The 26,131-nt window shown below is 43.4% G+C and overlaps 1 protein-coding gene across 4 annotated transcripts in view; it reads right to left on the bottom strand.

Annotated features, from left to right (window-relative positions):
- Positions 1 to 1,579, bottom strand: part of frem1b (Fras1 related extracellular matrix 1b) — a 48,203-nt gene extending 46,624 nt beyond the window's left edge. The window contains exon 1 of one of the 4 annotated variants that reach the window (XM_082524212.1): positions 1,491 to 1,579. The gene's annotated coding sequence lies outside the window, so the exon portion shown is untranslated. Of the gene's footprint in view, positions 1 to 1,172; positions 1,191 to 1,490 lie in introns of those variants that run through there. The other 3 variants (XM_082524218.1, XM_082524214.1, XM_082524215.1) reach the window with 3 other exon arrangements.
- Positions 1,580 to 26,131: the final 24,552 nt, after the last annotated feature.

The following is a 26,131-nucleotide window of genomic DNA, read 5'->3' as shown; positions in this document are numbered from 1 at the left end:
CCTTTCATAGTCTGATTTCATCATCATCATCATCTAATTTCCAGCAGGAGAAATCTGCACCTGAAATAATCAAACAGCCACCTTGCTTTAGCATCCTTCCCTCCACGTGCCTAATATAAATAAATTCTAGTTGTGCTTCAGTCTGAAAGGTCTAGGGGCAGCTTTCGCACATCTGCCGGACAGCGACATAATTTCCTGATTTAACAGTCAAGTCATGATGTGCGATACCACTGATTTCCTTTCTGATCCGATACCAAGTAAAATTCAGGGTGGTATCGACGATACTGATCCGATACCGATACTTTGTACAAAAACGTAATATTTCATTGTATTTCATATATAATTGTATTATGTAATTGTAATAATAATATAGCTTCATAATGATTACAGGACATCAGACTACTTGTTCTTATTGCTTAATAATTCAGAATTATCATATAGAAATAAAACTTAAGCCCGTATTTCACACATGACTATGAAATGCAGAAGAGGAAGTAGTTCCTTCCAATTTAGATCCAAATGATATAGTTTCTACTGTGTTCCTGTTAATGATAAACTACAAATTTACCCCAAAATACTAAAATATCAATATTTTAATATAAGAATCGATTCTAGAACATAAATTACTGGTATCGGAAGAATCGATATTTCAATATCGATCCGCACACCACTACAGTCAAGCCAGCGTCTATTGTGTGTAGCTCATTGTGTCAAAATTCATTGTTATTCATGCATTTATTTCAACACGTCTGGATAATTGTAGCTCATTGTTCACTTGTCTTAAAGCTGCCCTGAAGCATCTGCAGGTTGTTGAGAACGTTGCTGTGAGTCTTATATTTGCTCTAGTGTCACATCGCTGATAATTCAGCTGCACTGAAGTCGTTCACGTTACCACGTGGTCCCTGTGATATACCACGTGGACATCACACAGACCGCGTGCACGCTGAGAAACTCCGTGATGGTCTAAGATGCTACAGAAATACAGCCTGACCCCATTTCTGACTGAGGTTGTCACACAGCAGGTGAGTTAGCTCGATGGTAGTGTACCACAACCTCAACTTTATTGACAATGGCAGCATGAACACATGACATTAACTTTAGTTGCCTGAAAGCCAAAACTCTAGATGTTGTGGCCCAGTTTAACCCACATTTATACCTGACTGACATCTCACCTGGATACCAAACGGCTTTGAACAAACAGCTGACGATTAAGCCTGTTTAACCCTTGGAAGGTCCTGGAGCCATTTTAATAAAAATAAAATATAAAATAATAATAATAATAATAATAATAATAATAATAATAATAATAATAAATAATTAAAAAATAAAAAACGTGTAATTAAAACTGAAATGCTGCTCATACATTTTAATTCAATAGCATATTTAAACTTTGGAGTTTTCCACTGACACTAATCGTTCTTTTAATAAATGTAAAGGTGATGAATGTTATGCTGTGAGGCTGCACCTGCGGCGAGTCAGGTTAGACGTACCTGTTAAATCATCTTCACAGCACGAAGCCTCCATCAGCTCAGGTTGGGTGCCACGTGCTCCAGCAGGTATACTAGCCAGGTACGCTTCTCTTCATGATGGTGCATTCAAGGAAACTCCGACATTTTAGAGTTAGTGATGTGCGGATCGATACTGAAATATCGATTCCTTCTATACCGATCATTTATAATATCGATATTTTAGTAATTTAGGGTAAATTTGTAGTTTATCATTAACAGGAACACAGTGGAAAGAAACTATAATATTCGGATTATCTACATTCAAAGGAACTACATCCTCTTCTGCCTTTCATAGTCATGTGCGAAATACAGCTGTGTAAATGTGTCGCAGCCCCTTGGCGTGCACACTCGCAACAATGGCTGAGCATAATTGTGCAGCCGTATTTTATCTCCACAAACAGCTGAGACGTGGTTTGCGATACATGTGGCAAAAAAAGTGAGGTGTTGTGGCCATACTTGCCAACCTTGAGACCTCAGAATTAGGTAGACATTCAAAAGGGCTGTTGGGGAAGGGGGGGGGGGGGGGGTGATAAATACATTTTACAGTGTTGATTTATCGGATAAAATACAGCGGGGGTGTCCAAATTCAGAGGCTGCTTCCACCTGAGGACCCGGCCTTCGCGGCCTAAAGAAAGCCGGGTTGTATGTCACGAGCTCCCTCGATGGAGTGAAACTCTGCCGTCTGCTCCTTGCTATCTAAAATATAAACGGGCGCTGACTTAAACTCTCAACCGTCTCACACTTTGTTTAATTAGTTTTCCCCAGAGGAATTCTCCCGAGGGATTAATAAAGTTTAATTTAATTGAATCTAATCTACTAACTTTAATCTCAGCCAAACCGATTTATCACGAACAAATAAAACACTGAAAAAGCCAAACAATAACATTTTTAAGTTATCAAAGTGACTTGTATCTCATGTTTAACCCGACTAGTGAAAGACTGCGGGGGTTTGAAAATGATGTGTCGGTCGGCTCGGATATTTGAAGTTTACACAGCTACATTCTCACCTGAAAATATGTTAAAAGTTTTTTTGCGACCCACAAAGAGAAATAAGAGTAATATTAAAACTAAGTCGCTGCCGCCATTGTTGGAAACTGGAATTGGCTGGGCTGCGCTATGAATTCTGCGATATGGTTTTTCAATTTTGTTGTCCAGGTGGAAATTCGGGAGAAATTCGGGAGAATGGTGGCTCCGGGAGATTTTCGGGAGGGGCACTGAAATTCGGTGTTCTCCCAGAAAAATCACGAGGCTTGGCATGTATGATTGTGGCCACATCACTAACCTTGTCAAACACCCCAAAGTAAATCATATCACAGAATATAACGAGCGTATGTTGAGGCGAACTGAAGAGGAGGACAGGGACAGGTGCTGCTAGGGTGAGACAGACGTCTCTCACGGAGTCCTTTAGTGCTGCAGGCAGGCAAGGTGTTCAAATAACGCACAACATCAGTGTTTTCATTTCTATATGATGAACCCTGCATTATTAAGTGATAAGAACAAATAATCTGATGCCCTGTAATCATTACGACGCTATAATTTGAGATACAATAAATAAAATACATTTTTGTACAAAGTATCGGTATCGGATCAGTATCGTCGATACCACCCTGAATATTACTTGGTATCGGATCGGAAAGGAAATCAGTGGTATCGCACATCACTAGTTAGAGTTGAGTATCGAGCAGGTGCTAATCACATGATCGCCACTAACTCGGAAACATCTACTTTCAATTTCAAAATAAGAGAGCACTCTTCCTGCTTAAAACAACCAAGCTTGTGTTAAGTAAATAAGTCGGAGAAAGTTTTTCTGAAGCCGAAGAAGCTTCTCAGAATATTTTTCACCTTAAAACTTTATCAGCTAATATTAAATAAATCCACTTCATCGTGTTTGTCGGCCAGGCTGATGTCACCCAGAGCGCTCAGACCTCTGATCAGCTGATTATTAAAGATTTCCTTCAGTACCCTTCAGTCCAAACTGAGGAGGATAACCAGGATAATTTCAGCCTGTTCTTCTCCGCAGGAGTTTCTCTTCCCCCCCCCCAAAATTCCTCTTCAGCTCAAACTCCTCTAAACTCTTCTGACGTGACATCTCCGTGCTCTACATCCATCCCTGGGGGTTCTGCAGTATGTGTGCTCAGGATGGATGGATGGATGGATGGATGGACCGGAGGCGGGGTGGAGCAGCAGCAGTAGGCTGGGATGGCGTGTGGCCCACAGAGTGTGCTCAGTGAAGCAGGAGGCAAGCAGTAGCTTCAGATTAGGCCACCAAGGCTGGAGAGGAGCTGGCTGCGGTCCGGACTTCATGCATCATCAGCCTGTGTGTGTGTGTGTGTGTGTGTGTGTCTTTTCTATGTTTGGCGCTCGGCTGTCATCCACCATGTTTTTCTTCTTTAAACTGGACGCCATGTTTGTCCATTTGGCTGGATCTGACTGAACGACCTCAGTGTGTGTGCGCGCGGGTCTGTGTGTGTGTGTGTGTGTGTGTGTGTACGTGTGTGTGTGTGTACGTGTATGTGTGTGTGTGTGTGAGCTATTCTCTGAAGAACCAGGAGGATAAAAGGTGGCTCGTACCTGTTGGTGCATTTCTGTAGGAGCCAATGCAGCATGTGTGGGATTAATTTCTTATTTTTAAAATTCAGATATTAAAAAAAATCATTTATAGTTTTGGACGTTAAATTGTGAAAGAAGATCAGATGCTTTAGTCCACAATCTCTCTCTGCTGCTGTATCCTGAAATCATTTAACCGAGCAGATCAGAGATGAAGCAGTTCACATGTTAAAAATATTTATGAGAGGAAAATTGTATAAAATCCTCAAACCTCAAGAGGTTAGACTTCTTTTGATGTTCTCAGTGGTGCTGTTTTGTTGGCCTCCTTTATTGAAAAGTATGTTGTCACAGTGATGGACATATAACTTAACCTCATAATAGAGTTTCCTCATCGATTAAATACAAACGTTCCCAAATAAACGTGTTCTTTGTCAGTTTCTTTGAATTTCACGTTTCTGGTTGATTTATTGTACATTTAAGTACATTTCAGGTTCCCCTGGTGTTACAGACTTTGGTCATAAGGTGGCAGCATCTTTGTTTCACGTTGGCTTTGCGTTTGTTTCTGACTGAGCTGGAGGACAGAAATGTTGCACTGCTATGAAGTCGTTGGCCAATATGTTCATAACCTGTTCAGATATCCTTGTGTGAAGACTTTTAGGAAGTCATGAGGTCATATTTTAAGAGAAGCCGTTGGTGTCAATGGCCGCCATTTACTCGAGACCGCCGTGTCCTCACATGTGTAGCACGACTCTGAGCCTGCTGACTGCTGAGTTTTTCTGTTTTTTGTATTTCCATCCATTTTCTACCGCTTACCCAGGTTCAGGTCACAGAGGCACCAGTCTGAGCAGAGAAGCCCAGACTTTCACCTTTTCCTGTTTCTCTGAGGGAACACAGAGTTGTTCCAAAGCCAACCGAGAGATGTAATCTCTCCAGTGAGTCCTGGGTTTACCCCGGGCCCTCCTCCTAGTAAGACATGCCCTAAACACTTCAACTGTCTCCTTTTGATGTGGAGGAGCAGCAGCTCTACTTCGAGTCCTTCTTGAATGACCCAGCTTCTTACCCTATATCTCCCTCCTCCTTATAAGGAAGAGCTCAGCCACCCTTCAAAGGAACCTGTCCCACAGACTCAAGGTCAAGTGTCTTTTGTCTCATCCTTAGCCTGAAGAAGCTACATGGATCTGTCTTCCTATGGGCTCATCCCACACAGGAGGGACCATAGGGGTTCAGTAAGGCAGAGGTCCTGGCACTACACGCTTATCTTTTGTTTAGTGTAGGTTTTATCACATTTTCATGAACTGTTGGTTCCCGAATATTTTTGATGTGCCAGATGAGTGAATCATAACAATCATGGAACATGTTAGGTCCCATGTTTTAGATGTTCCTTTCAAATCGGTGTCATTAAATGTGTCATGTGCCAGTTCAAAGAGGTAGAGTTACTTGTGAGACATTTGATTCACAAATCAGTCAGTTGGCTCAAATCATTCTTTTGGGCTGTTGTGAAGCCTTTGCCAAAACATAAATGTGTGCATCATCAGCAAACATGCATCAGTAACATTGAAGACATAATATCATTAAGTCAGGTTTATGTCAGAGTTTTGGATGAGCATTTACAGTCGTGTGAAAAAGTGAATGACAGTCTGTGGCTGTTTTGCTGCCTTAGGACCTGTGTTAGATGGAACCATGAATTCTGCCGTCTACCAAAAAATCCTGAAGGAGAATGTCCGGCCATCTGTTCGTGACCTCAAGCTGCAGCAGGACAACGATCCAAAACACCAGTGTCCCAGTCAAAGTCCTGACCTCAATCCGATTGAGATGCTGTGGCATGACCTTAAAAATGTGGTTCCTGTTCAAAAACACTCCAATGCAGCTGAATTACAACAATTTTGCAAAGATGAGGGGCAAAATTCCTCCTCAGGACTGTAAAAGTCTCACTGCCAGTTATCAGAAACACCCGATTGCATTTGTTAAGGATGGCCCAATCAGCTTTTAGGATTAGGGGGAAAACACTTTTTTTCTCACCACTCATGTAATTTTTTCTAATCTTACTGACCACTTAAAGTGCTTTAGAGTCCTTTTTAACTTTCTTTTTCTTATTTAATTTATTTGATTACTTATCACATTTAATTGTTAAAATTGTGAAAAGTCAGATAACATTATATGCTCCGCAGTGTCACGCATAGCCACTCTGAGGAGCAGGCTTTAAGGTTGCCATTCCTCGGCAGGAGCATGAAAGTAAGTGCCTCAAAGGTCAAATCTCAGTGGTACTTTTGCTACTTATTGTAGTTGTTTTGCTTCAGTATCATTTTAGGCTTCTATAAAGCTAAAATTCTAAAGTGTATTAGCTTTGTTACTCTCAGTGCATTTTCTGTTTTAATCTAATCTGGACTTCAGTGGATGACCTTATCTGAAAGACTGGGTGGAGTAAAAACGCAGGAAATCAGATTGAAATTGTGTTTCTCCCCATGTTCATGTCTCCATTTTATGCATAATCAAGCAGCACAGATGAGCTCTTCTTAAGGCAAACATGTGGTCATTATGAAAATAAATCTCAGTGTTCACGTGTGAGAAGATGGAGATGATGGAGCTGGAGAAGCTTCACAGTTTCCTGTGTGAGGAACACTTGTTGCCGCAGATATGAGAAGAAAAGATCTCAGATTCAGCCAGAGTGCAGAGAGGAGGGGGAGGGGATGAAGGCGGTGTGAGGAGGATGCTAGCTGGCTGGTGGAGGAGTGGACGGGGCAGCATGGCGGAGCTCCAGTCGGCTGGCCGGAGCCCAGTTGGTGCTTAATCACAGCGAGTGGTCAGCCTCCACTTTTCACAGCCAGCTGACATCAGGCCTGTGTGTGTCTGTATGTGTGTTTGCAGGGGTTGCCCCAACACCCCCCCCCCTCTCCTCCCCCCACATCCTCAACCCCTCACCTCCCATCCAGCATGTAGGTGTGTAATCTGCAGCCAGGAGGAGGATTAAACACGGCTGCTGTACATCATTCTGTGTGTGTGTGTAGGTTGGGGGGTGAGTGTGACCTGCCAACACCATGAGTACATGCAGACGGTGGCGGAGAGCCGAGCCAAGGCCGGAGCTGAGCTGCCAACCGAGCTGGGTGACCCGTCCGTCCACCGCTTCTCCCCCGACACAGCCTAGCAGCGTGCCAACATAGTGTGTGTGTGTCTGTGTGAGTCTGTGAGAGTGTGTGTGTGTAGCAGATTTCGGGTGTGAAAACGTCACATGATGAAAGTTTGGCTGCACGGCGTCACATTTGCATCCCCGCTGAGTCCGTGCTGTGAAATGAGCGTTGAGGCTCCACGCGGGCACAGCGGGCCAAGACGAACAGGAGCACCAAACAAACGCCCCCAACAAGCAGGGGGGAGAGGATTCAGACGTCCAGGTGTTCAATCAAACAAAACATCTTTACAGCGGCGTGTTACATCAATGGCTTCTGAATCCAAAAGAGCTGACAAACACAGACTCGGTGCCGACTATCGTGACCTCAAAGGAAAAATAATAAAAAATTACAGTGCTCTCGTCTTCCTCTTCTTCGTCGGTCGGCTGGTCCCTTTGGAGGTTACTGAGGGCAGAACTGCACAGTTCAGAAGTACCACATTCACACAGCTTTTGTTCCTTCCCTCCTCGTCTTCTGTCTTCTTTTCATTTTGGGGTTGATGTCTGACTGAGTGCTGACCCACATGTTTGTACTTGAGCATCATTGTCAGTGCAGGAGAATATTTCATATTTATAATATCTGTATTTTTCCATGAGGTATAATGTTACTGTATAATAATAACGATGCTGTGAATCAGTGATTTAAAGATGATGATAGATGAATGTGAGTTGTCTTTTCTTCAGGCTGACCAGCAGCAGCAGGAGGAGGAGGAGGTTAAAAAAGGAGAGATTACAGGAGGAAAAAACTTTGATGCGTACATATGCAAATGAGGCTGGAAATGTCAAATTAGCATAGATTTGGGTCGGCCTCCCTTGCAGCTACGGGCAGCCGGGACGCCTGACAGCTCGGCCCGCATCCAGACGGCCTGCTTTACATATTAGAGAGGCCTCCCATCACCGCGGGTTACCACCAGCATCCCGTCGCCTAGGAGACTGATGGAGACTGACAGGGCAGACGGCCTGAGTGATAGACTGACGGCTGAGAAAGAGAGAAAGAGAAAGAGGGGGGATTAGCTGTGGGCCTCGCTCGTCCACAGAATGTAAACAGGCTCAATTATGTAAATGTGTCGTTAATTTAATCAATTACTACTGTTCAGGACGACCCTGAGCCGAGCGCCACAGTGGACCCTACGCTACAGACACAGGACTGAGAAAATCTTCATCGTCACGTCTTCATGGCATCCTTTACTCTGAGTGTTTGTGTTCTGTAATTAAATTCTGTTTCAGGTTGATTTCTTTGCAAACCTCTACAGGTTAAGCAGGTAAGACAGCTGCCTGCTCAGGTATGTGTGAACCCTGCAGCTTTAAGGACACAGCTCCCCCTGCTGGGGGACACTCAGATGGCAGCGAGGACAAGATCCAGGTCCTGCACCTTGGTGTGGATCCTCCAGCAGGATGTTTGAGCTTATTTCAAACTTTAAAAACCAACATATATAAAGAAAGACATCCTGAAAAATGCCCGACATTTTAAAATCTGCTGCATGCGAAGATACGTAATAAGGAATAACAGATGAGAGTCATTGTGAACAAATAAATCTTTTAGTGTGTCTGTGTTTTCCTTTCTCTGACTTTATGAAATTGTTCTCGGTTCACATGTCTCCGGCGGGTGTCAGGGCTGCTGTATGAATAAAGTTTAATTGATTCTTGTTGTCATGTGTGCTCGCTGAGTCGTTCTTGTTTTGTAATCCTGCTTAAATGAGACGGTTCATCTTACAGGAAGTGACAAAGACAAACATGGCTCACTCACACTGTGTGTTAGCTCGCCGCCCACACGCTCATTTGGAAGTTAAATTTGAAAGCCGTGCAGGCCTCTGAGTGTTTACACTCCGATTTATCACAGCGATTATTAACCAGCACTTGATCCTGGTTTCATCCTCTCTGTTCATGTAGGTCAGCGAGGAGCCCGAGGTGCTCTGATCGGACCCTGCAGAGGGAAACGCACACACACATTTTCTTTGATTTTGTAGCACCACTTAAATTTGATGTATTCTATTTGAAATTGCAGTGTAATTATATCTGCCTACAAAATAAAACACAGCTACACTAGAATAAGAGTTAATAGGTTTTTACAGGAAACAAAGAAATAATTGTAATTTTAAGTCATTTCAAGTAGTAATTTTGTAGTAAAGGACTGTTCTCCAATACCCGCTTACACAAAAAACAAATACCATCAAATTATGCAATACTTAAAGTGACTCATGTTCTCCCTAAAATGACTTCTACATTATTTAAAATGTCTTTGTTTTCTTTAAAAACCTGACTTGTTAACTCTTATTCTCGTGTACCTACCTACATATAATTATATAAATATAATTACATTGTGATTTAAAATAAAAGTCCTTAGTCATAGGCAGTATTGCACATTGTTACATTTTTCTCTGGCAATAAAATTCAGTCGAAACTTCAGATTCAAATCAGCAGATGAAATGAGCAGCAGTAACATGAACAGAGCATTTTTACATTTTACAGTACTTTTGTACAGTATAAGTTGCCTCTGGTTTAGTTACTGTGTGCTCTGTCAAATGAAACCATCAGAAACAGCTTTGTGGGATTTTCCTCTGCTGATAGAGGACAACAAGAAAGTGCAGCTTGAAGATGGTTCCTGGTGTGTTTGTGTGCTTGCACGCATGTTTGTGCGTGTATGTGTGCGCGCGCGTGTGTGTATGTTCCTCCATCTCAGCAGCAGATCAATTAAAAATGGTGGATGAATAAATGAAAGGTGTTTGAGGCCATTTAAGCTGAGTTTGTCCATTCAGCTGACAACAGAAACCAGACTTTCTGGCAACATCTGGACACACACACCTCCCTCCCCACCCACCCACACACACTCGCCTCCCTCATGTATGTATAATAGATGTGCTGGCTCTGTGCCGTGTGGGACCGCTGGGCTCTGCTCGCTTCACTGCGACACTGCAGGTTTTGAAAACATTTAAAGCTGAAACACACCTGACGAGTGCAGCACCTGAACACGAACACTGCGTAAAATCATTAAAACCTGATAATCACACAAAGAAAACGTATGTGTGCGTGTGTGTGTGTGTGCTCATTCTGAATTTATTGCAGCTTCCTGCATGATGTAGGACATCAGCTGCTCCTTTGTTGGTTTCATGAAGCTCCACATGTTCAGTGAGTGATGGTCTGGACTGTATTCAGCTCATCTTGACTCTTTACCTGTGAAACCATACATCTGGAGTACGAACTCAGTGCTGTTCATTCATCGTCTGCTTGACTGTTGCTCCTTCACAAGTGTCCCAGTTAGCCCTGCCATGTGCACTGATGCCCCCTCACGTACTATCAGGTCTGTTTTAAACTTTGTGCTGAGGGTGCCCCTCCTCTTTCGCCCAGAGAACAGAGCATCCATGGCACAAAATCTCACACTCTGATTGGTCCAACAACAGGGCAGCGATTATGATCTTGGGCCCAAAGGAGGAAAAATAGGATAATGATCACATGAAACATGGAGTGTGGAAACAGGACATTAGCAGCACTCGCTCTCCGATCGTTTGGATGAGTGAGATTTATTTTTATGACTCAAAGAATCTGAACTTTTCTCCACTTTCCACTGTGAGCGAAGTTCAGCCTGCCAGCACATGACGCTACGCCAAACTGAACCACGGCACATGGATGGGGACTGTTTTCTTTTTATGTAGAAAAACACATTAATGACATCTCAGTGTATTCCACTGTTTTTTCTAATCCCTCTGATTTAGGTTTGTATTAAACTAAACTCACTAAAACACATGCAAGAAGGACTGAAAGCAGAAGAGCTGCAGCGCTGCATCGTAATGGACAATCAAACTGTTTGGTGTCCACATACTTTTGACCAGGTGATGACAGCGTGATTAAGAGGACCTCTCCTCCTGTGGTCTGTTTCAGGTCCAGAGTTATTACCGACCAATCAGCAACTGTAAACACAAGTCACATGGACTGACGGGAAACTCATTCATTCACTCACAGTTGTAGTGACCCTCCGCTCCTCGCCATGACATCATGACTGAGACAGAGCCAGCGTTCATGAACCACACACTTACACTCAGTGATTCTGGCGCCTCAAACATATCGCGTACACACACACACACATATGCACACATGCGCGCACACACACACACACACACACATACCCAGGCACACAAACACACACACATGCACATACATACACAAATACACGCACACACGCACACACACACTGGTGAAAACCAGCTGCAATGTTGTAATTGTTTGGCGTCCTGATGCTGCCGTGATAACAGACTACAGAAGAACTCAGAGACGTCATCGATCTTCCACCTGAAGGTCTCTTCCTCTTCCTCCACCATCACTCACACACAGTGAACAGTATCAGCACACACATAGTAGAAAACTTCACAGCAGTCTTCAGCAGTTCCTATCAGCTCACTTTTTTCTGATTGGCTAACATCTGGAAGCCTGCTGAGGGGCACCTCCTGTTTTTTGTGAGCTGCTCTGGTCCTGATGACCCGGTTCAGAAATTTTGATTTGAGAGATAATGAGATAATGAGAAGGACATTGAGCTATCTTTAATGCTCTGTAGCCCATAATGGCCACGGTGCGGTGACATGTTTCTGCTACTTTTTATGTATAAAAATGTTTTGTGCACATGATTTATTTCAACATATTTTAATAATATCAACACTTAACAAGAATAAACAAGAATGAACAAACAGATATTTGTCAAATAATTATTTGGCAATATTTTTTTGATTCTGAACGCAGGTGATGTGTTTCTACTCCCTAACCTCAAACGTGTTTACCTAGTAAGTGTGAAGCGTCCACCTTCATTTACTCTGGAGGAGGCTGTAAAACTGAGACTGATAAGAGTCAGTGAGTGAGAGAAATTCACTTCTGTCTCACAGCCACACTGAGGTGAGTGAGCATTGCTCTTGTTGCTGCTGTTAGACTCTTTTATCTGCTGTTACCCAGGGTTGCTGAAACTATCTTTGGAGAACTGAATTTAATAAGTGGATCTAACAATTTTGGACCTTCAGTGAATAAACTTTGATTCACATTTGAGGATGTAATCACAATGACACTGGAGGCTAATATCAGCTAGCATAATGTTAGCTTGTAATCAGCTGCTGTTGTTGTTTAGCTCACTCATTGTCAGCTGTCCAGAGAGGGTCACATGTGTAAACTGCTAACAGTAAGGAACTGTGACTGTATCAGGAATAAATGAGTGTGACTGTGCACGTTTTCCTATGTTAGAGCCTGACTTCAGTTCAGGAGATGAGGCCTGAGGTGAGGAGTAGACTGAGGTGGAGATGAAGGAGGAGAGAGGGCAGTGGTGAAGGCGAAGAGGAGGAGGAGGAGGAGAAATAGAGGACGTAGAATGTAGAAATCCTACATGGTTACATATAGTTTAAAAAGCAAAATGTTGTTAAATGAAAACCAATATATAACTGAGACTTTACAGCAGTTCATGTATTGTATTTATTTACTGCTTTTAGATGTTAGCATGCTAATAAACTGTTGTTGGGGTATCGAAGGCTCATCTTCTGAGGCTTCTCATTATTTAATCCTAACTTTAGCCAATCTTTGCTAGTCTCGCTAGTCAAACGGCAAACAGAAAATACTCATTCTAGCTGAAAAACAAAATCAGTGTTTTTCCATAAATATCAGTTGGTCTTTGTGGAAAGTAAATGGAGAGGGTAGGGTTACCAGTGATGATGGATCAGAGGGTTTATGGAGCAGGACCGAGAATGTGGACAAACACCATCACGTCCAAATGAAGGCAAGATTTTAGGCTCCACGTGAACCTGTGAAATGTGGATGGACAGTTTGTGATGAACAAATTTCCCTTGTGTGGGACTAATAAAGGTTATCTTATCTTATCTTATCTTATCTTATCTCATCTTATCTTTACTAGAAACCACTGTGGAAACGTTCAGTTTCATCGCTCTTCACAGCCTGTGTGCTGTGGATCAAAACGATCATGCAAGGTGAGTTTCAGTGATTTCGAAAGAAAAATGGAGACCCAGCTTCCAGGTTCTTAATGTTTTTGTTTGGAGTTCTCCATCTGGCTCTCATTAATAACCGCCTGATTGTGTAATGTGTACAAGGAGCTCTGAGAATGCATTTCCAGCCATGCTTTTCGTGGTCGAACTGATGGGATTTATTATCGGAAAAGCCCTTTCTGAGGTTTTTTTCTTGGCAATAAGTTGATTGAAGCTTGTTGGTGGTGAAAATTTAAGGAGGAAGCAGAAGATCTCCTGCAGCATGTGATCAGAACATATTCAGCTCATTTAAAACAAATATCTGCAGATGTGGGAGCACGGAATGATCCATGTTCTTCCCGAAGAAACCAAGAATATGTTCAAGAGGATGCTCAACACCTCACATTTATCTGAAATCAAATCACAGTGATCAGAACAGAGGTTCTAAGAGCTTAGCTCCTGGTCGGCCTTTACTGTCTGCTTAAGTTTTGTAGTTCGCTGCATGAAAATGAAGAAATAAATGAATGCTTTTAATCTGAAAGTCAGAGTTTCTTTCAGCTGAAGCCATTAGCTGTGTCTCAGCGATGTTTACAGAAGAAGATATGAAGCATTAAACTGAGGAGCTCTGGGTGCTTTTGGCTTCGTGCATCCTTGATGCTGATTGATGAATCTTTCATCGTGTCCTGAATCTGAAGCTTCACGCAGACCGAGGAAAAAGTCCAGGAGGAAGCTCGCAGCTGCCAACCAGGCTGCTCAAACGCTGCTTTGTTGTTTTTCTGTCATCCACCAATGAAAAGCAGCGGGAGAAGGTGGTGGTGTGTGTGTGGATGCTCCTAACAGGCCCTCCACCCGCACCGGCCTCCTTTTATTCAGGCTGGAGGTCGGCCATCTTCCCAGCGCCACCCACTGACCTCGAGCTACTGGAGGACGTCAGCGGCCACTGGGAGCTGTCTGCAGTCAAAAGACTCTGTTATCTGCGTTTCTCGCGGTGAAGAACACACACATCACATTGTTCCTGTGCGAGCTGAGGGTGTGTGAAGAGCGCGACACCACAGTTGAGAGAGCGACCTGCCACCTCCAGCAGGCTGATTATAAAGAGCTGGAGACGCTCAGATGATAAAGTCGCAGCAGCAGATCATCTGTCACCTACGCTCCTGAAGGTTTAAACATCTCTGTGCATGCACGAGTTTATCTCCATCTCACTGATGGAGAGCAGATCACAGGAAGGAGCATACATGTCTTTGGTTTTCAAATCTCCAGGTGTTAAAAATGTATCACTTTTCAAAGTAAAAGCCAGCAATTACTCTAAGGAGCTTGGAAGGAAAGCAAGTGGACTTTGAGTTTGAGAAGACATTTCACCTTCAGCTTATTTAAAATAAACATCTGCAGATGAAACTTAAAGAAGTCCACTCACTTTTTTTCCAAGCTCTTTAGACTACCATGAGCTGGATGACTGAGAACCTACACAGACCTACAATAACTCATTGGATTGGATGTTACCAAAACGACTTTTCTGTGACATTTTCAAAGTAAAATCCCATCTTTAGTTTTACAGAATTAACAGGATACAGAGGAATATCTCAGATTTCCAAAATAAAAGCCCACGTTGTCTAAAGAACTCACTGTACCTTAGAAAAATGGTAAAACCTAATGTAAAAATGTAAATAGAAGCTAGAACACCTTTTGAGCAACCTGAATGGGTCAGAGAGTCACACCCATCCCCCACATTCAGAGCTCTGCAGTGTGGAGGCAGCTGAGCTGGTCCTTGAACACACATCCTGAATCTGAAGTGAAAATACATTCACACCGTTCCACTCCCCCCGGCTCTTCTCTGCCATGTTTGCCAGCTCTTTCTGCAAACACAGGGAGTTTTCACCTTTTTATCTTACACATAATTGGATGGCAAGGTGCCCCGCGCCACCCGCTCACCGTTTGCTTATCTTGGCTGGTCTGCCTCATCAGCCTGACTGTAAGCCCCAAGAGTCCCGAGAACAACCAGACTGTGGTGAGGTTTCAGATCTGACACTTCGGTGATGGCGAAGAAAAGCAGCAAAGAAACAAACAAATGCAGAGACATTGCGACCACAAGGTCACGTTTTAAAGGACCACGTTTTAAACCACACAGGACAAACTCAAACTCACTCAACCCCAGTAAGTCCTGCTCCAAGGTTGGTGTTTCAAATATTGAACTCAGTCAGTGTGCAGTGTCCCTGCAGGCAGTCAAACAGTCCAAGGAATGACCTCCTACATCTGCAGGATTACTGCTACTATTTCCTTTTCCTACATCTTTTTCCTTGAAATAGGGAGTTGAAAGTATAAAAAGTATGAAAAAGAGATCTGGAAGTCTCGAGGTAACACTTCCAGAAGCCAAACAACTACAACATCAGTCAGATTTTAGGTATGGGCACCTTCACGCATTAGCGTCTGATGCACACCAAGTCATTTTGTTCTGGGCTGCACCGAGTCCCAGTATCACTGAAACCTAAATAAAAGTTTATGATGTTTTCATCTTTGTGGAGACAGAAGATTTAATCTGCTTGTGTCCTTATAGACATGTGTCACACATCTTTGATGTTTTTTTGTTTTGTTTTGTTTTTTTGTTATCCAGGTAGACAAACTGATCTGGACGATAAAAACTTGTCCAACTACAGTCCAACTACAGAGACACATGCCTCTGTAGTTGGATTCATTGACTTTTAATGCCACAAACACAGAAATCTGATTCCTCAGCCTTTACAGCCCACAGCTCCCAGTCTGTTCCTGCTGATGGTCAGCAGGAAATAAAGAGCAGGTCTGAGAGCGATAGACCCTCTCACTGAAAAACACATCACATGACTGAAATAATAAAATTATGAAACACAACCTTTATAAACACAACCTAAATAACACAACCTAAATAACCAACACGGTTTATCTCTTCATCATCATTGTCATCACCATACGTACGACACAGCTTCCCCCTCCTCCTCCTTTTTAATTCAATTCTGCTCTCACTGCCATCAGCGAGTCGCTTCTACAGGGCAAGGAGCTCGCCTGCCAGCAGAAGCTCCCCCCACCCCCAGCCGGCCAGGCCTGATTTAGTTTTGGCTCCGGCTTTGTTTGGGACGGCGATCCAACATGTTTCTCGCCCATCAATGGAAACATTTGGAAGCGTGACCAAAGGCACGGTCCTGGTCCAAGTCCCTCCCAGCAGGGGGCCCCGGAGCCCCCTCAGGAGCCTGCGCCGCCTCTCTACGACTGTGAGAACACAAACCACACAGGACGAAGCTGACATTAGAAAAATAAGACATACGGCTCGTCACAATAAAGAGAGCAGACCGAAACCCGATTTCACCAAATAATAAAGAGACAAACAGCAGTGTGTGTGTGTGTGTGAGAATAACAGAAGGCGTCAATATGTCTGCAATGACACTGTTTGTCTTTGATTTTTAATTTTCTAATTTTTGTGTGTGTGTTTACGTGCATGTGTGTGTGTGTGTGTCTGTGTGTGTGTCTGGTTACATGCAATCAGACTTGACTTCAGGTGTTTTTGGCTGTCATATGCTGTTAAAAGAAATTCTTCTTCTCCTTTCAGAAATCAGTTGCAGCATGCTAACACTGGTTAGCACAGACTTCCTGCTTTGGTCATTTCACAGGTTACAGAGTGAAATGTTAGCTTTGAAGCTGCAGCAGGTTATCTGTCTGTGAAAGACAGGACACATCTAAATCAGTAGAGCTTCAGCTTGCAGCATCTTGGCTAGCTCACCTTAGCAAGACCGTGTTAGCGTTTTTTTGTTGTTGTTTTTTACCTGGTAGCCTAAGCTAATAAGCTAACACTGTCCAAAGAATCTTTTTAATAACTGCAAGAAAATAACGAACCAGCTGCAGGCGAGTTGAGGAACCTTGAGGAACTTTCTTCATCTTCAGTTGGAGATCTTCTTTGCTTCAATGCTTTTTGGCAGCAGTGATGAAATCATGATCACTGAGGCAGTTGTTGTCAAAGGAGCCTTACATAAATCTTTTTATTAGACAGCGTTCATCTCATGTTTTCAAGCTTCTGCTTCACCACAATGACCTGGGGCCTGTTCTTCGTACCGCGCTAAGTGAGTTAGCTGGATGAGATTGTTGACGATTTCGCGTGATCCTGGATCGTTCGGTTCCCCGAAGCCCATCCGGGACTTGCTGTCATAGCAACAGAGCCGTAAGCGTAAACCTGCTGGGGAGCAGGTTTACTTTATGTAAACAGGATTAGATCGCGGCCACGCAGGTATGTCCGCGTCATTCATACGAAAGCAACAGCGATATTCCACCACTGTTTCACCATAAATAAATAACATCAATGTAACTAAAGATAATGCAGCACTTGATCCTTTTATTGATTTCACACAGATACATACAGGTCATTCCCTAAAAAAGCGAAATGTACTATTAACATTCTATTACATGTATGTGATTATTACAGATGTAATTCATATTTCAGAGTAGTAATTGTAAATTCTTCGTGTAATCAAGATGAGAGACCACGGCTATAAAAGCGAAGGTGGATTTGGGAAGCCTGTCGCAGCCATGTCCTGTCCGTTTACGCGAGCAACCCATTGCGGAAGGTGCAAGATTGATAAGGAGAGTCCTCAGAATTCAGCGTATATTGCGGGACAGACAGGATCCTTTAGCTCAGCGCGACAGTGTGCTCATAGAGAGATATCGATTTTCCCGTGAGGGTATTATTTACTTAACCAACTTGTTGACGAGGGGGTGCAGGACCACCACCTGTCTTTTTTTTTGCTCTGCCCTTTTCTTGGTTGCTGTTATGAACAAACAAACAGAGTATTCCAGGGTCTCTTTCCAAGAGACGACAAGCAATATAAGTGATAAATATTACCATTCTGTAGAATGTTCTTATATTTCACTTTTACTTGTTCCCATGTTCTAGTGGGTCCTGTTGTGGCTCTAATGTGAAAGGGGATATAATATAACATATTATAATATAATATAATGTAATATAATATTGGATAATATGGTGTGATATGATAAATCTACCCTACCGCCTACTGGTGTTGGCCAGAGGGGCCGATGGCGCAATATGGCAGCCTGGCTTCTGTCAGTCTGCCCCAGGGCAGCTGTGGCTACAACCGTAGCTGCCTCCACCAGTGTGTGAATGTGAGAGTGAATGAATAGTGGCATTGTAAAGCGCTTTGGGTGCCTTGAAAAGCGCTATATAAATCCACTCTATTATTATTGTTATTATTGAATTACTTACGAGTTTGATTTGTCAGCAACTTTCTGCCAGCCCTCTCTCCTTGCTTTTGCAGCCTTTGCAGTGTTCCCTTGCGTTTTAATTAAACTCTGAAACTCCTGAAATCCCTCACTCAAGAGTTCTTGCTCTGCTGCCGAAAAATACCGAGCGCGCTCCTTCGACATTTTCGCCGACCAATCAAAGGGTTGCCGATCAATGTTTCTACTATCGATGCGTAGCCCCTGTTGGGCCACCCAGTGATCTCACATTACTTCATCCAGCTATACTAATCGTCAACAACAGGTGTGTTCGGGGAACCGGAATAGCGAGCTCAGAGTTAGCGCGATGATTTGGTCTTGGATGTTTCATTTGATCTTGGATGTAGTAAGCGACGTACGAAGCACAGGGCCCAGAACCCAACAAACTAAATATGAAACAATGTTTGTGGGCCAGCGTTGATCAAAAATGTCGTAGTAAATAAACACTCACAAACTTGGCTGATTACTCTTCTAAGTTTGTATACAACTGAGAAATGTGTCTTAGTGTCATGTTGCAGTGGTACTGTATGGACTAGATGGCATTTCGAGTATATATAATACACATTTCTCTACATAAATATTAATATAAACACACTATAGGAATAAATACTGATTGCGTCCATATTTTAAAATAAGTTCCCCCATCCTTCCTTCCCCGCAGGTAAAGAGTTTGGGTGTCATACTTGACAGTACTCTCTCATTTCAGTCTCACATTAATTACATAACCCGGTCTGCATACTTTAACTTACGTAACATTAATCAACTTCGTTCCTTCCTTCACTCCTCCTCATGCTGCTGCCATCCTTGTCCATAATCTTATTACTTCCCGGATCGATTATTGCAACTCCCTCCTATTTGTTCTCCCCAATAAGTCCCTCCATAAACTTCAACTCCTTCAGTATTCTGTAGCTCAGGTCATAACTCGTGACCATGTCACCCCAATTCTTCAACAGCTTCACTGGTTTCCCATAGAAGCCAGGATAAACTTTAAAATCTTAGTTCTCAGGTTTAAGTGTATTAATAACCTTGCCCCTCCTTATCTCTGTGATCTGCTTCATATCACCGTAGCTTCCCACTCTCTAAAATCTTCATCTGCCACTCACCTTGTTGTTCCTTCTGCTCGCCTTACCACTACGGGGCACAGAGCTTTCAGTCGCTCTGCTCCTCGGCTCTGGAGCTCACTTCCTTCAGCCTTAAGGAATATAGATTCCCTTCCCTTATTTAAGTCACAACTCAAAACCTACTTAAACTGGTTTACTCGCAAATGTTATTTGAACTAAAATAACAATTCCCTCCACCAGCGTCACCCACTTACTTGCATTTCATGGTATTTGTGGCAGTTTTCCTCCCTCTCTGCAGGAACTTGCAGACCCTGTGATGTTGTGATTTCAGGTTTTCATCTCATACTCATCAGTCAAGAACTGAATGTGCAGCCTCTCGTGGTTTCAGACTTTTAAATGCTTGAGCCCATCAAAACGTAGAAATTGTGTTTTGATCTAGCTTTGCCTCTAGACAAGATGCTGTGCACTTCCACAGAAAGAAAAACACCTCCGCCCTGTGCTCTTCCTCCTCATCCCTCTTCTTCTTCACATCCATCTGCTATGCTTTGGTAATGCTGATGCTTACAAAATCAGAAGAGGTTTCTAAGAAGGCTGACTATATCTGCTGTTACACAGAGAAAATATTCCACAACGAGTCGGTTTTCCATCTGCTGGGATTGATTTCTGATTATAACTCCAAGCAGAGGAATTTCCACTGCAGCTGAAATATCATTTAAAGTGAAGATTTACTGACAAACTCTTTGGCTTGAAGCTCTTTCACAAGCTACAGCTCATTTACAGGGCTGCAAACATGGGCTGCAGAGCAGTTCTGCTTTCTGTTATAAATTCTGTTATATTCTGTTATTCTGATATAGAAATTAAAATAAATATTTACATAAATGCATTTTAAAAACTGAGCAGTAATGTGTCTGCAGAAGTCATTCAGAAAAATCCACATAGAAACAATTTTCTTTGGACTGAGCCCCAGTCGTATCCTTGTGCAGAGACACGTGCACTACCTGTGAATGAAATGCTCCCCAGCTGAGCGTCAGTGTTAGGTAGCTGCATGCTTCTTTTAATCTGGAAGATGAAGAAAGAGGTTTTATTGCTGTGCAACACGCAGCGACCACCATCATTTTAAAGAGGAAGGGTACATCTGTATGACTCAAAAATCCACGCCGGGTGACTCACATCTGCATAAAAAAGCTCTGCAAACCAAACAAAACATCTGTACATGTGACTCTGAGGTGAAGTGAACCTTTAGCAAACAATGCTGACTCCGGCACGAGTTTCCCCTCATCGTGTGGTAACCCTGCAGCTCATGAAGATGAGATGAGAGTGGATCAGTGGTAACACGACGAGGGGGAGGAGGAGGAGGGCCAGCTCACAGCTCTAATAGAGCTGACTGCACTCATTAATTATCTCATTTAAACACTTATTGCCCAGCAGCTGTCTTCTTACAGCAGCAACAGGGGGGAGGACCAAAGAGTCAGCCACTCTGGCTCTCACCTGATCTCCTCAAACTGGGAAACCCATTGCAGCAGGAAGCCCATTAAAACTCAGTCTGCACAGAAATATGACAGATAAGTTGCCGGTGCTCTGATTAGGTTTATTAGGTAATTTTAGGTTGCTCAATCAGAATGCCCACACTTCAGATGGCTCCAGGCCTAGCTGACTGGACTCTTCTTTTGGTTGGTTCAGTGCAGACGAGTTGTTCATCATCACTGCTGAAGCCCACATCCTCCCATGAAGAGAACTCCTCACTTCATAACTGATCTAGTGGAGATTTCAGTCTTCTATTGCTAAGTCTCATCCTAAGTGGCCGTTTCCTGCTGTGGTACAGGTTTGGTCAGAATCAGAGAAACTTAATTAATCCCAGAGGGAAATTCAGTTGTTATAGCAGCAAATATACAACAAAAGACAAGTACTCATATAAAATGAGTGTAGAAACAGAGTCATGATAGATAAATATTGGGAAAAATAGATAAAGATAGAGATATACATATAAATATAAAGGACAAGTATGTTTGCAAATATATGTTGTGGTGTACAAAAGTGATGGTGCACTGAGGTGTGATTAATTCTGTTCCACATGTGTGGACCTGACTCAAGTATATGAATTAAAGAGTCTGATAGCAGCGGGAAGGAACGACCTCCTGTAACATTCCCTCAGACAGTGAGGTTAAAGCATAGGTGTCAAACTCTGGCCCGCGGGCCAAATTTGGCCCGCAGCCTAATTACATTTGGCCCGCGAAGCCATACCAAATTACTATCAGAGCTGGCCTACTGGTATTGTACAGCTAATATATATATTGTTTAGTATTAAGCTTTGCTTGTTCCATATTCAGTTTTTCAGCAAAACGTGTTTGAGTCCATTAGAAAAGATTCATTCTTATATCTGGAGGAATAAATATATTTCAATAAATATTAACGTTAGCCCGCGACTTTGTTTTAGTTTTGAATTTTGGCCCACTGTGTATTTGAGTTTGACACCCCTGGGTTAAAGGAACCTGTTGCTGAAACTGCTCTTCAGATTGTCCAGTGTGTTATGGAGGGGGTGGGAGTCATTGTCCATGATTACCAGCAGTCTTGCCAGCATTCCTACACCGATCACCTCCTCCAGGGTGGCGAGCTTCATGCCAACAACAGACTCGGCCTTCCTGATAAGTTTGTTAGTCTGTTTGCGTCCTTTGCTTTGATGCCTGAACCAAAGCACGCCATAGCAAAGAAGATGGTGCAACAAAGGACTGATAAAACATATAGAGCAGCCTGCTGCATACATTGAAGGATATGAGCCTTCGTAGAAAGTAAACCTGGCTCAGAACCTTTTTTGTAGGCAGCGTCCGTGTTGGCAGACCATTCCAGCTTGCCAGATACTTGTAGGATATGACTATTTCGACATGGTCAGCTAAAATCAGTGACACTGTAAATCACTTTGTTGACCTATCCATCCACCCTGGCCTCCTCCCTGTAGTTGTCATGTTTAGTCCCGTGGCAGGCAGGAGTACGACCTAAATGCAGGACTCTAAACAAATCAGTGAACTCAGGAGGCAGCTTTAATGCAGTATCAAAAATTCAAATAATACAAACAAGGAAAATAGAAACAAATAAACCAGGAGCACAGAGAAACACACAGCAATTTCTTTTGGGGGGGGGGGGGGGGCAAGGACCACAGGACAACACACAACAACTGGCACAGAAAACACAGGGCTTAAAAACAGAGGGATAACAGGGGAATGAGACACAGAAGGGAACACAGGTGGGAGTAATCACATACACAAGACATGAAGCAAAACTGAACACACTAAACACTAGACTAGACTATCAAAATAAAACAGGAAACATGAGACACAAGACTAAGATGCAGACTTGACTCTGAGACCAGGAGACATGACTGACTAGACAGAGGGAACATAGTCTGAACACAGGAGATGCACGAACTTAGAGACAAGGACGACTAGACACGAAACATGGAATCCAGGGGAGGTGTAGTAACAAAACCTAAATCCTAGAAACTACAGAAAATAACTATGAAACAAGAAATACAAAGACTATGAAATGAACAACACTAAATCAAAGAACCCTGGGTCCCTGGACCCAGCACTGTGACAGCAGGCTCCTTAGCTTTTAACTTCCTGTTAAAAGGGAATTTTTTCTTCCCACTGTCACCAAAGTGCTTGCTCATAGGGGGTCATATTAGGGGTGGGTTTTGATAATCGATTTATCGATTAAAATTGATTCTGGCTTGGATAACGTGATATCGATTCATTAAAATCCTGAATCGATTTTTTTTATATTAATTTATTTTGCCCGAAACGCCAGAACCTCAGGTTAAACCTCACAAAATTTCAAGAACCACCAAACAGCTAAAACAGTAAATGAGAGCAGGTACACAGATTCTGCACAAAGATGTAAACACAAAGCTCGGACCCGCCGACGGATCAGAATCAGTGAGATGTCGCCTTTCTCACCTGACGGCACGGACACAGTCAGGGCTGAAAGCCAACAGCTCGCTGATTCTGATGTTTTGGCGGGTCCGCGCTTTGTGTTTACATCCTTTTTGCGCTGATTCTAAAGCTTGTTACGCACAAGTCTACCGTTGTTTACAGCGCTGTCAGTCGCTGTTTTTTTCCCTTTTACTTACTTCCGAAAAGAAAACCTAATTTCTGCCGTTCAATAGGCTTCTGAACAAATGTAAACTTTTTAAAATTATGCAAAATGCAAAACGCTCAGCTGTGTCTCTAATAAAACCGCTGTAACTTCAGAGGTAATGTCCATATGTTGATTAATGGTTTTCTTTCGTTTTTGATGCACTGCAGAATATTTTTATAAAATCCCAGGCCAGGAAAATCACCTTCATGTTTTTCTGTGTTTTATCTTCAGCTACTTTGACACAAAGGCATCTGCTGTGACGCTCACACCTTTGATAAAGTCTTGCGAGTGTCAGCTTCCTTTTTATAGATACAAAAATATGTAAATGTACTGATCTGAATTATAATATTTCTGACTGTCTGAGGCAAAATTTCCCAGATTTAAATCGAATCGAATTGAATCGAATCGATTCGGGACCTTGTGAATCGGAATCGAATCGATTCTAGAAATCAGTGACGATACCCAACCCTAGATCATATGATTGTTGGGGTCTTGTCTGTATGTATTATTGTAGCTGTAGTTGAATTATTTGTTTTTGTATAATATTTTTTATTGTAATTTGGATAAGAGTTTGTTTAATGGAAGACTTTCTGACGTTCAGGACAGGTGTGGGTTTATGCTATTCCCACAGTTGTGTTTTCTCTCACTTGCGCAGCTCTGAACCCAGAATGGATGACATGTCGTCAGCTGTTTCAGATCTCAGGAGCATGTTCACTGAGGAGTCAGACATGAAGAAAAGTGCTACTCTGTGGTCTTCACTCAGTATTTCAGCCTTTGAGGTGAGCTCCTTCCTTGGGGATCGGGTCCTGTGAAACAAACTGAAGTGTTTAGGAGAGGACAAACTCTGGCTAATGACGCTAATTAAAGGCACTTATTAATGAGTGCGACACAGCTGAGAGTCCCCGGTGATATTAACTGCTATTAATCTGTGCTAATCAGTTCTGTCGCCCAGCAGGAGGACACCCCCTCCCTGCTCCTCCTCTGAGCAGGCCCCTCTGTCACAGCGGTTAGCGTGGCGTGCTAATCACGGCGGGCCTCCATATTGTAGTCCCCAGTGAGCAGGTGGTGCGAGTCACAGGCGATGACTGATGAATCTGCACGGGCGCTGCAGGCGGGACCTCAGCGAGCCATGCTGCCTTTAACCGCTCAAATATGTCCGATTTACATCCGCTTTCACATTTCAGAGCTAGTCTGACCTGGAGCAGCGGAGGACTCTGAAACAAGCTCCCGTGGCTGCGCTCCAGATTCGATTTAAATATTTTAGAGCAGCCTGCAGCCGGGACTCTCTTCACATTAACGCTCGACATATTTTGTGTTTCCTCTCAGCCGTGCGATGTGGCACAGGGACACCGCCCCTCTACGACTTTAATGTCATCACTTTAACTCGAACTGCTCGTCGGAATCACGGCGACAAAGAATATCCACTCAGATATCCACTCACTTTACCTTCAGACAGATCGGGGTGGTCCTGGCTCTGAGGATCTGCTACATGATCAGATTTCAGTACTCCAGGCAGAGGAGGAGGGGCAGATGATGATGAAGAACTCCTGACCCAAGGGCGGGGGCCCTCTGCAAGAATGGAGCGAAGCATCCCGGGCCGAAAAAAAAGCTTTGTTTTCAGTCCACTGACCGCCAGCCCCGCCTCGCTCCTCCTTAATGCCTGTGTGCAGAGGAGAGGAGCTCAGGAGCAGCAGGAGAGGAGTGATAACAAGGAGGAAGTGCTCTAAGCCTCAGAGAGGCTTGGATGGGGCCCCGGGATGCCGTCCTCCTCTGGGTGTGAAAAGCTGTTTTGTTGGAGGAGCGCTGTGTCGGGGTCCACGGGGGGGAGGCCGCTCACTTTGTTAATCTGCGCCCGGCAGGAAAGGCTGACGGACGCGGTGCCAAGAAGGAGCCAGCAGGCCACAGACTGCGAACCTTCACAGGCTTGTCACGGGGTGCTCCGCCCACACTTCAGAGTCCTTCTATAAGAAAACAGGACTCTGAAGTGTCCCACCCCCCGCTGCCAGCTCTCTTTAATCAAACACATCTGCAAAAGAAGCACAAAGAAAGACATGAGCTGACGGAGGCAGCACACCTGCCAGGATATGAGCTGTGTTAAAAACACACCTGGAGAGTAGGTGGCACCATGCAGCTGTCACGCCGACTTATCTGACACTTAAAGAGAAGAAAAAGCCCTGAAAACAGTGAATCAGGGAGCAGGAAGTATCAGGTCATCGTGGTGTCGGTCTCTTTACTCCCCAGAACCAATGAGCAGCGAGCTGATGGACATCGTGATGTGCACGGCAGAAAACAATCAATGCATCACCAATGATGAGTTTAGATGATCCATGTCTTTCCAAACCCTGAAAAACAAAACCTTCATGATTCAGTGTCAGGTTCTCGATCACAGCGGTCCGAGCTTCTTGGCCCGATCTTTGCAGACAGTCCTTACATGTCCTTTCTGACATCATTCCAATTTTTCCTTGTAAATGTTTAATTTTATAGCCAGTGACTTTTTCCTTTTAAATTTTTGTTGTAATAAATTTTTGA

This window comes from Aulonocara stuartgranti, assembly GCF_965226115.1.
Source record: "Aulonocara stuartgranti genome assembly, chromosome: 23".
Lineage (NCBI taxonomy): Eukaryota > Metazoa > Chordata > Actinopteri > Cichliformes > Cichlidae > Aulonocara > Aulonocara stuartgranti.
The sequence above is the reverse complement of the archived record's forward strand: the minus strand, read 5'-3'. Positions and strand labels throughout refer to the sequence as shown.